At 41.3% G+C, this 7,850-nt stretch overlaps 2 non-coding genes across 2 annotated transcripts; one reads left to right on the forward strand and one right to left on the reverse strand.

Moving 5' to 3' along the window:
* Positions 1-3,023: 3,023 nt before the first annotated feature.
* Positions 3,024-3,095, reverse strand: TRNAM-CAU (transfer RNA methionine (anticodon CAU)). Its single transcript has one exon. It is a non-coding gene; the product is annotated as a tRNA-Met (tRNA).
* Positions 3,096-4,046: 951 nt separating this feature from the next.
* On the forward strand, positions 4,047-4,119 carry TRNAR-UCG (transfer RNA arginine (anticodon UCG)). Its single transcript has one exon. It is a non-coding gene; the product is annotated as a tRNA-Arg (tRNA).
* Positions 4,120-7,850: the final 3,731 nt, after the last annotated feature.

Raw genomic sequence — 7,850 nt, forward strand, 5'->3', positions numbered from 1 at the left:
GTAAAGGTGTAGAGGTGTGTAAAACTGCCCAAGAGGGCCCTGAGGCCCAATTCTTAGCATTTTCAGGATCTTGCTATCAGGTAAAGTGAGTAAATTTAAGTGAGATATCAAAGCAAGGAAAGAAAGTAGCTTTTTAATCCCAACTTTTGGATTTCTGGGTCACTAAGGCTCTGTGTCATTTGTCTCTGTGTCCTTTTGTGTGAGGTTTTCTAAGATTAGCTTGGAACTGGAAAAGCAGGGTGAGACTCTCCAAGGAGTTAGTTTTGGAGGGGGAACCAGGGAGAAGATTTTTTTTCTGAGCACTTCCTTAAAGTAAAAGGCCCAGTTTTTACAAAGGGGACCAGAGCTGGAGCCTTCAAGGGCTGATGAGGGAAAGCCACTTTTGATTTTTTTAACTGGCAAGTGGATCAAAATTCAAATTCATCTAAAGTGAAACTAAATAGCCACAAAAGGGATTTTTTTCCTGTGCCCAAAGAAGGAAAGACAAAAGACAAAAGACAAAAAAGGGAAGACAAAAAAACACACAAAAAGGACAGACAAAAAGCCAGACCTTTCTGAAGAGTATCCAGTTTAAAGACCATGCTGGTAACCAGGTGTTTTTGCATGACACCAGAAGTCCTAAGGCTCAGTATGACATCATGAAGTATTTATTATTTGAAAATGAGACTGAAATAGAATACTATTATGCTATAAGAAATGATGAGCAGGCAGATTTCAGAAAAACCTAGAAAGACTGACATGAATTGATGCAGAGTGAAGTAAGCAGAACCAGGAGAACACTGTACACAGTAACAATAGCACAGTTCAATGACTGACTAGACTTGGCTCTTCTCAGCAATACAATGATCCAAGACAATTCCAAGAGATTCATGATGGAAAATGCTATCTACAGCCAGAGAAAGAACTATGGAGTCTGAATACAGATGGAAGCATACCATTTTCATTTTTTTGTTGTTATTGTCTTTTTCTTTCTTATGGTTTTGTTCTGATTCTTCTTTCATGACGTGACTAATGTTGAAATGTGTTTAACATCATTGTACATGTATAACCTATATAAAATTGCTGGCTCTTGGGGAGAGAGGAGGAGAAGGAGGGAGGGAGAAAAATTTGGAACTCAAAATTTTATGAAAATGAATGTTAAAAACTATCTTTACAGGTAATTTGAAAATAATAAAATAATAAAAAATAAGACTAAAGCTCCGGTGGAAATGGGCCGGTTATCCCCAGTGCTCCACTTGGTAAAGATTTCACCATTCCTAAGGAAGCCATAGTGTGGGGCTTGTTTGAGCCAGACTCCCCCATGCTGTGTGCGTGAGAGCTGTGGCCCTGGATCCAGGAAAACCCCACAGGAGCAGGACCCTAAGTGTTGCTTTGACTGCTTTCCACTCCAGAGCGAGAGATTTCCAAACAAATGATGTGACCTAGTTGCCTCCACAAACCTGGAGCTCTTCTCAGTAGAGAGATGGATTGATGTGGGTCAACTTCAGGAAAATCTCGCTGAGTTGAGTGAATGGCCTAAACCGAAAATGAGTTCCATCAGGGACGAGTGGGAATTAAAATAAAACAAAAACAAAAACAAAAACAACTGCACTCATCAGATGAGGGACTCTACCATAATTTAACGTTTTCATTTCCTGAGCATGTGTTTTTAGGCAAAAGCCCCCTCCTCCTCGTTGGCATTCTTAAGATGGCCGTTGGAAAACAAAAAATGGAATCTTTATACAAAAAAAAAAACAACCCAAACCCCAAATCAAACTTATTTGACTATCTACTCCTATCTTTCTTCCATCACAATATGATTCAGAAAAGGTGTGGAGAAGAGCTACTAGAGAATTTCAGTTTCTAATCCATTAGTGAATGGAAATATTTGTTCCCCCATGTATTTGGTTGATATAAATGAGAGATGAAGCTGTATTCCTCTATTAATGAGGTATTCACACCCAATGATCCCCTGAAAAGAGTTCGACCACTTCTTTTTCTGCTGAAATGGACTGACTGACACCATGCCATTGCAAAAAATAGTTTGACCATCATTCAGGTCGGGTAGGAGCCAACAGCAAAAGAAGAACCTGGCCTGTGAGAAAGAATCACTCTTGTGAGGAAGGAGGGGGTTTATCTCATCGCTCTTCCTCTCTAACACCAACCATAGCACCCAAGTGACACCCTTTCCAGCAGTCAGAAAGACAGTACAAAAGAGCTTGAATTAGAGTTGAGGCAGACGCTGATACAAGAAGACAATTACTTAACACCAGAAGCTGCTACAAGAAGCATGACCTCTGGTTGAAAAGAAGAAAGCCTTCTGTGGACTCAAAAAAACTAGTCCTTGCAATAAAGGTTTAGATTGCAAAGAGAGAAAGGACTTTGAGGCCTCCCAGGACTGGAGAAGTAAGGAGCTTTGGTCGTCTTCCCTACTTATTGGTCACACTTATAATAGTCTAAGATTATGCCCACTCATTCCATGAGGGTCTTGGATATTTGTGGGAAAGTGTGACAGTGTTCTGAGGGGAATGATTTGTAAAAACTATTTTTTACTATTTTATTTTAGCAAACAACCAAACAGTTAAACCTTGCTATGAAACAATGCTTGTTGACTTGATTTGGGGATGTGGTTGTCAACCTCTGGGAACAAAGGTACCTTCAATAAATAATTTTAAATTAGTTCTGTGCTTTGATCAGGGAAATTAACACCTCCACGCAGATCAGGTATTAAACATCTCCTACAATGTTGAGTGTAATGGCGTTTTGCATTGCTGGGTGAGACCGAGAACCGTGGAAACCAGCCCTTACTGAAACATTAAAGCGTCTGCCAGTTTCACCAAGCTGTGGTGCACCACAAGGAAGACTGTCTTGTGATAGGGTCCTGACAAGGCCGCCTGCAAGGTTCTGCTCCGCAGCTGCTCGGCCTTTTTTTTTTTTCCTCTCTTTGTTTTTAATGCCCCCCACCCTTTCTTACTTTATTTCCCTTCCGCCACAGCATTATTTGAACAAATATACATCTATATATCAATTCTTCAAAACTCATTTAGCAGAGGGTGGTTTCGATCCACCGACCTCTGGGTTATGGGCCCAGCACGCTTCCGCTGCGCCACTCTGCTTGGCGAAAGCATGCTGTTTGAATACAGCCCTATCACTGACCACACACGGACTCTGGGAGAAAATCCATTGTCTAGTTAAGGTGGATCTTCCGTGAAGCAGCCTGAGAGACTGCCTACCCCCGTCCTTTCCATTTCACTCTGCTAGCCAAAAGAATGAACCCGTTTCCCAAGGTCACAAGCAAAATGTTTATGCTTCCAGGGATGACCCTCGGGCTGTTGTGTAAAAGCAAAAGTGGGAGAATGGCATCACAATAACAGATCCTGTGAGTGGGAAGGGGTTCAAGTCAGAGCTCTGCACCAGCTTCGCATTGGATTTTCTTAATTTTGCTCCTTTGCTCACAAACCCCTCCCATAGCTCTTGTATGAGATGATTTAATGGTCAGTAGATGTAAACTCCTCCTCCAACCAATCAAACAATCAACAAGCATGTATTAAGGGCTTACTACGTGCAAGATAATAACAACAGACAGTATTTATTTCTCTGCTTTAAAGTTGGTATGCCTGTGCTCAGAGGAGGAAGGTAAGTGACCTGCCCCAGGTTGCACAGCTAGTACTTTGGTTCCAAGGCAAGGTTTGATGGATTCCAAATTGCACACGCTATTATCCAATGCACAAAAATCGAAAAGGTGGCAGGCATGGGCGTGTTTCGACCTGTCTCTCTTCATTGGCTGAAGAAAAGCCTGGCCAAATTCCGCAAGCCTCCTAGAGAGTATGGCTGCGGGACCGCGGGGTTTCCGGCCATAGTAACTCTGAACTGGAAAGGAATTTCCTGCTTCCAGAAGCGGGTATGTGTTTCCAGGGAGACCGTTCATGTACAGTGGCTTCCATTGCGAGGAGACATTCAACTCTATTATTTTCATAATTTCTCGGCATCTGCTGTTTTTTTTTTAAAGAAAAAAAGAGGATTTGCACTGTATTTTCAAAGTCTCAAACAGCTCTTGTTCTCGCAGCGACCACGTGGCCTAATGGATAAGGCGTCTGACTTCGGATCAGAAGATTGAGGGTTCGAATCCCTTCGTGGTTGGGTGTTTGGTTTTTTCTTTTTTTGCCGTATTGATTTCAGTTCCTCACCCGATCACCACAGTGGAGCTGGGGCTGGGGAGAGGCTGGAGAAAATTACAGAGCCCCTTTTTTTATGCAGACTCTGCACCATTTCCTTATCCACAGGGAGAAGCCCTAACAGTCAGATGAGCTAGCACTAAGGGGAACTCATTGCTCTGAATGCCCCTTTTCAAAGGAAGAGACTTCTCTCTAAGGCTTTCAGCCCAGATCTGCAGGCAGAAAATTTCCATTTCATCAATGTCTGATCCACAAGTTCTTGGGAAGCCCATTACCCGTGGATACTGCTGCTTTTTAAAGGGAATATATCCCACTCCAGAGGGGCTGTGTGGATAATAGAGCCAGATGCGAAACCTGGAAGACCTGAGTTAGAGTCAGGCCTTTGACGTATACTGGCTGTGACTCAGGGCAAATCCCTTAACCTCCCAGTTCTCTAGGAAACTCCCTAAGGCTACAAACTGCATAAAAAGTGCCAACAGGCATTCGAATTATAATGATCAATGGATTTACAGGTCCAGTCCCTCTGCCAATCCTATTCCAACGGTTTCAGAAAGTTTCTTAAATGAGAAGGAAGCATCATGTAGGAAAGGACTCTACTATTATCTAATATCAATTTGATTTTAATGGAGCCGGACCAGATCTGTAATTTCAATGATGGAGGGAATTCCCAAACTGAGAAAACTCCCCCTACAATTCAGGTTGACAAATTATCTAGAATGTGAACCCAGATTTTCCCTTCTCAGTGGCCAGGATGCCTCAGATGATTGCTTACTGTCTGCAGAGATAGAAAACTTGAAAGAAACACTGTCTCTGGTCTTTTGTGTCTTCAGTGTAGGAGGACAGAACGCAGCTGATTCCCCTAGACTGTCCTAGCCCTCAGGAGACCCTGCCCTCTTCCAGAGGGAAGTTATTTCACTAGGTTTTGGGATTCTCCTCAGAGCTGAACTGCCTTGATTTGAAGGTAATACAATCCTCACCTCTATGACTAGCTAGTCCCAGACCATGCTCCATCAGTCCCATCCACCCATTCACCAGGACATCAATTCGTCAACCAACAACCATTTGTTAAACTCTTATTATGTGCCAGGCACTGTACCAAGTTCTAGGGATGCAAAGAAAGGCAAAAATAATCCCTGACCTCAAGGAGCTCATATTCTAATGGGGAAAAAAAACCCATAATAATAATAGTTTGCATTTACATAGCTCTTTGAGCATTTCTTTAAAAATGTCATTTGATCTTTGACAACCCTGGGAAGTAGGTGCCATTATAATCCCCATTTTACAGATTAAAAAAAAAACTGAGGCAGACTGATGTTAAATAATTCACAAACTGTGATACAGCTCGTAAGTGGCCGAGATCAGATTTGAACTGAGGTCTTCCTGACTTGAGTCTATCACTCTATCCAGCAAACTCTGTAAATATGTAGATATGTGCAGAATATGCAAAAGCAAAGTACATGGCATCTTGCCATCTGCCCTCCTGCTCCACTGGTACCATTCTCTTCTCTGATCCCATCTCCTCTTCAACCTCATGCTCAAGGAGTGGTAACCTAAAATTAATACCACCACTGCTACCAGAAAAGGCATAACAATGCCCTGCCCTCCTTACAACTCTTTCCACCAGCCTTGACCAAAGCTGGCTTTCCTGGCCACCACTGTCTAAAGTGTGTTGTATGAGACACCCAGGCGAATGTAAGCCCCTTCAGGGCAGGAATATCTCACTTTTATCATTGTGTCCCTAGAACTTAGCCCAGTGCCTGGCACATAGTAGGGGCTTTAACAAATGATCATTGCTTGAGTGATTGAATGGAATGAATGAAATACTCTAAGGTCACCTGAAATCACACCCAAATTCTGACATTTACTAGTTGTGTGATGATGGCAAACTTTAGTGTAGTAGAAAGGGCTTGGTGTCAAAGAACCTGGATGTGAATCCAATTGTAAGGGTGGAGTCATGACCTTGGAGAACCCTTGATTAATTTGATGAGATCAAGTTGGTGAGATTACAGGACATTTGGAGGCATGCGAAGGACACCACCCCAAGAGGGTGTAGATGCACTCATTGGCACTTTGCTGATGAGACACAGGGAATTGCAGTTGATTACCTGGCTGGAACCCAGGAAGTGACTCATCAAACTGTCTTTGTCTCCATCTCACTCTTTGTCTCTGTGTCTGTCTGTCTGTCTGTCTCTCTGTCTTTCAACAGACCAATTTGAAGCAGAGTTGGAAAACCAACTTTCTCCTCCCAGAAACCAGTGAAGTTTAGGTGCCACTAGAGAACTCAATAAAGACTTGAGCTTTTTTCTTTAAGAGTCTAAGGCATTTGGGCCTAGAGACACAACAGTTCCTTTCCTCCTGCTATTTCAGGAGGCTTAGTTATGCCGATTATTAAAGAAAGTCATTCAACTCAGAGCCTTAGATCAGGGAAGAACTGTGAATGACTTAGCTCTTCTCAGTAATTCAAAGATCTAAGACCAAAGGACTCAGGATGAAAAAATGCTATCCACCTCCAGAGAAAGAACTGATGGAGTCTGAATGAAGAGCGAAGCATACTGTTTTTCACTTTCTTTTTTGGGTTATTTTTTTTTGTCTGTTTTCCTTCACAACATGACTAATATAAAAATATTTTGCATGATTGCACATGTATAATCTATATCAAATGGCTTACCCTCTCAAGGAAGGGGAGGGAAGGAGAGGGAAAGAGGAAGAGAATTTGGAACTCAAAATTTTAAAAAACAAATGTTAAAAATTGGGTTTTTTACATGCAATTAGGAAAGATAAAATAGTATTTTAAAAATAAATTATTTTTTAAAAAGATCACAGATATATGGAAAGAACAGATGATCAATTGAGCCTCCCACCCTTCTATAGTGAGGTAGAGTACTACATTTCAAAATGTTGTATATTTTGTGCAGATTCAGGGGAGAGACAGTATCCAGAAGTGGCTATGATATTTTTTTTAAAGGCAGCAATAAAACTTTTTTTGTGGTACATGGTGTGAGTGGTTGGTCTAAACCTAATTTCTGCCACGTTGTTTTCTGGTTTTCCAAGTGGTTTTTGTTAACCCAGTAGTTATGGTCTTTGGGTTTAACAAACACCATGGTGTTGTTAGATTGATCTCCTTGAACAAAAGGATTGTTTTTTACCTTTACTTATATGTTCAGTGCTTAGTACAGTGCCTGGCACATAGTAGGTGCTTAATAAATACCAGTTGACTTGATTTGAATATGTTTGCTTCTACATACTATAATCCTAAGCTGTTCCATTCATCATTTTTTTTTTAGCCAGCACCAAATAATTTTGATGATTGCTGTTTTATATTCTCATCTGAGACCTGGTGTCAAAGAACTGTTCTCAAAAATTGGGGATGCTCACTTTGCTAATTTTTATTTTACCAATTTCTTAATTCCAGCTATTCCTCAGAAGATATCCATCCATGACCCTTTGAATCTCATATTTTCAATTTCCTCAGTTTCTTCGTATATGCAGGGGAGTGAGTGCTTGAACCTAAAATCAGAAGACTTGGTTTATGGGAAAATGAGGTGGTCAGGATGGACTAGATGACCTCTCATGGACCCTTTCACATCTAACTCTGTGTCTAGCAAAGGAGTTTTATTTCTGACAGTTTATTAGCTTCACTCTCTGCTCCTCATTTTTTTCTGTTCTGTAAAATGGTAATACCAACACTGCTTTACT

The sequence above is a fragment of the Phascolarctos cinereus genome, unplaced genomic scaffold (genome assembly GCF_003287225.1).
Source record: "Phascolarctos cinereus isolate Bilbo 61053 unplaced genomic scaffold, phaCin_HiC Scaffold_3;HRSCAF=262, whole genome shotgun sequence".
Lineage (NCBI taxonomy): Eukaryota > Metazoa > Chordata > Mammalia > Diprotodontia > Phascolarctidae > Phascolarctos > Phascolarctos cinereus.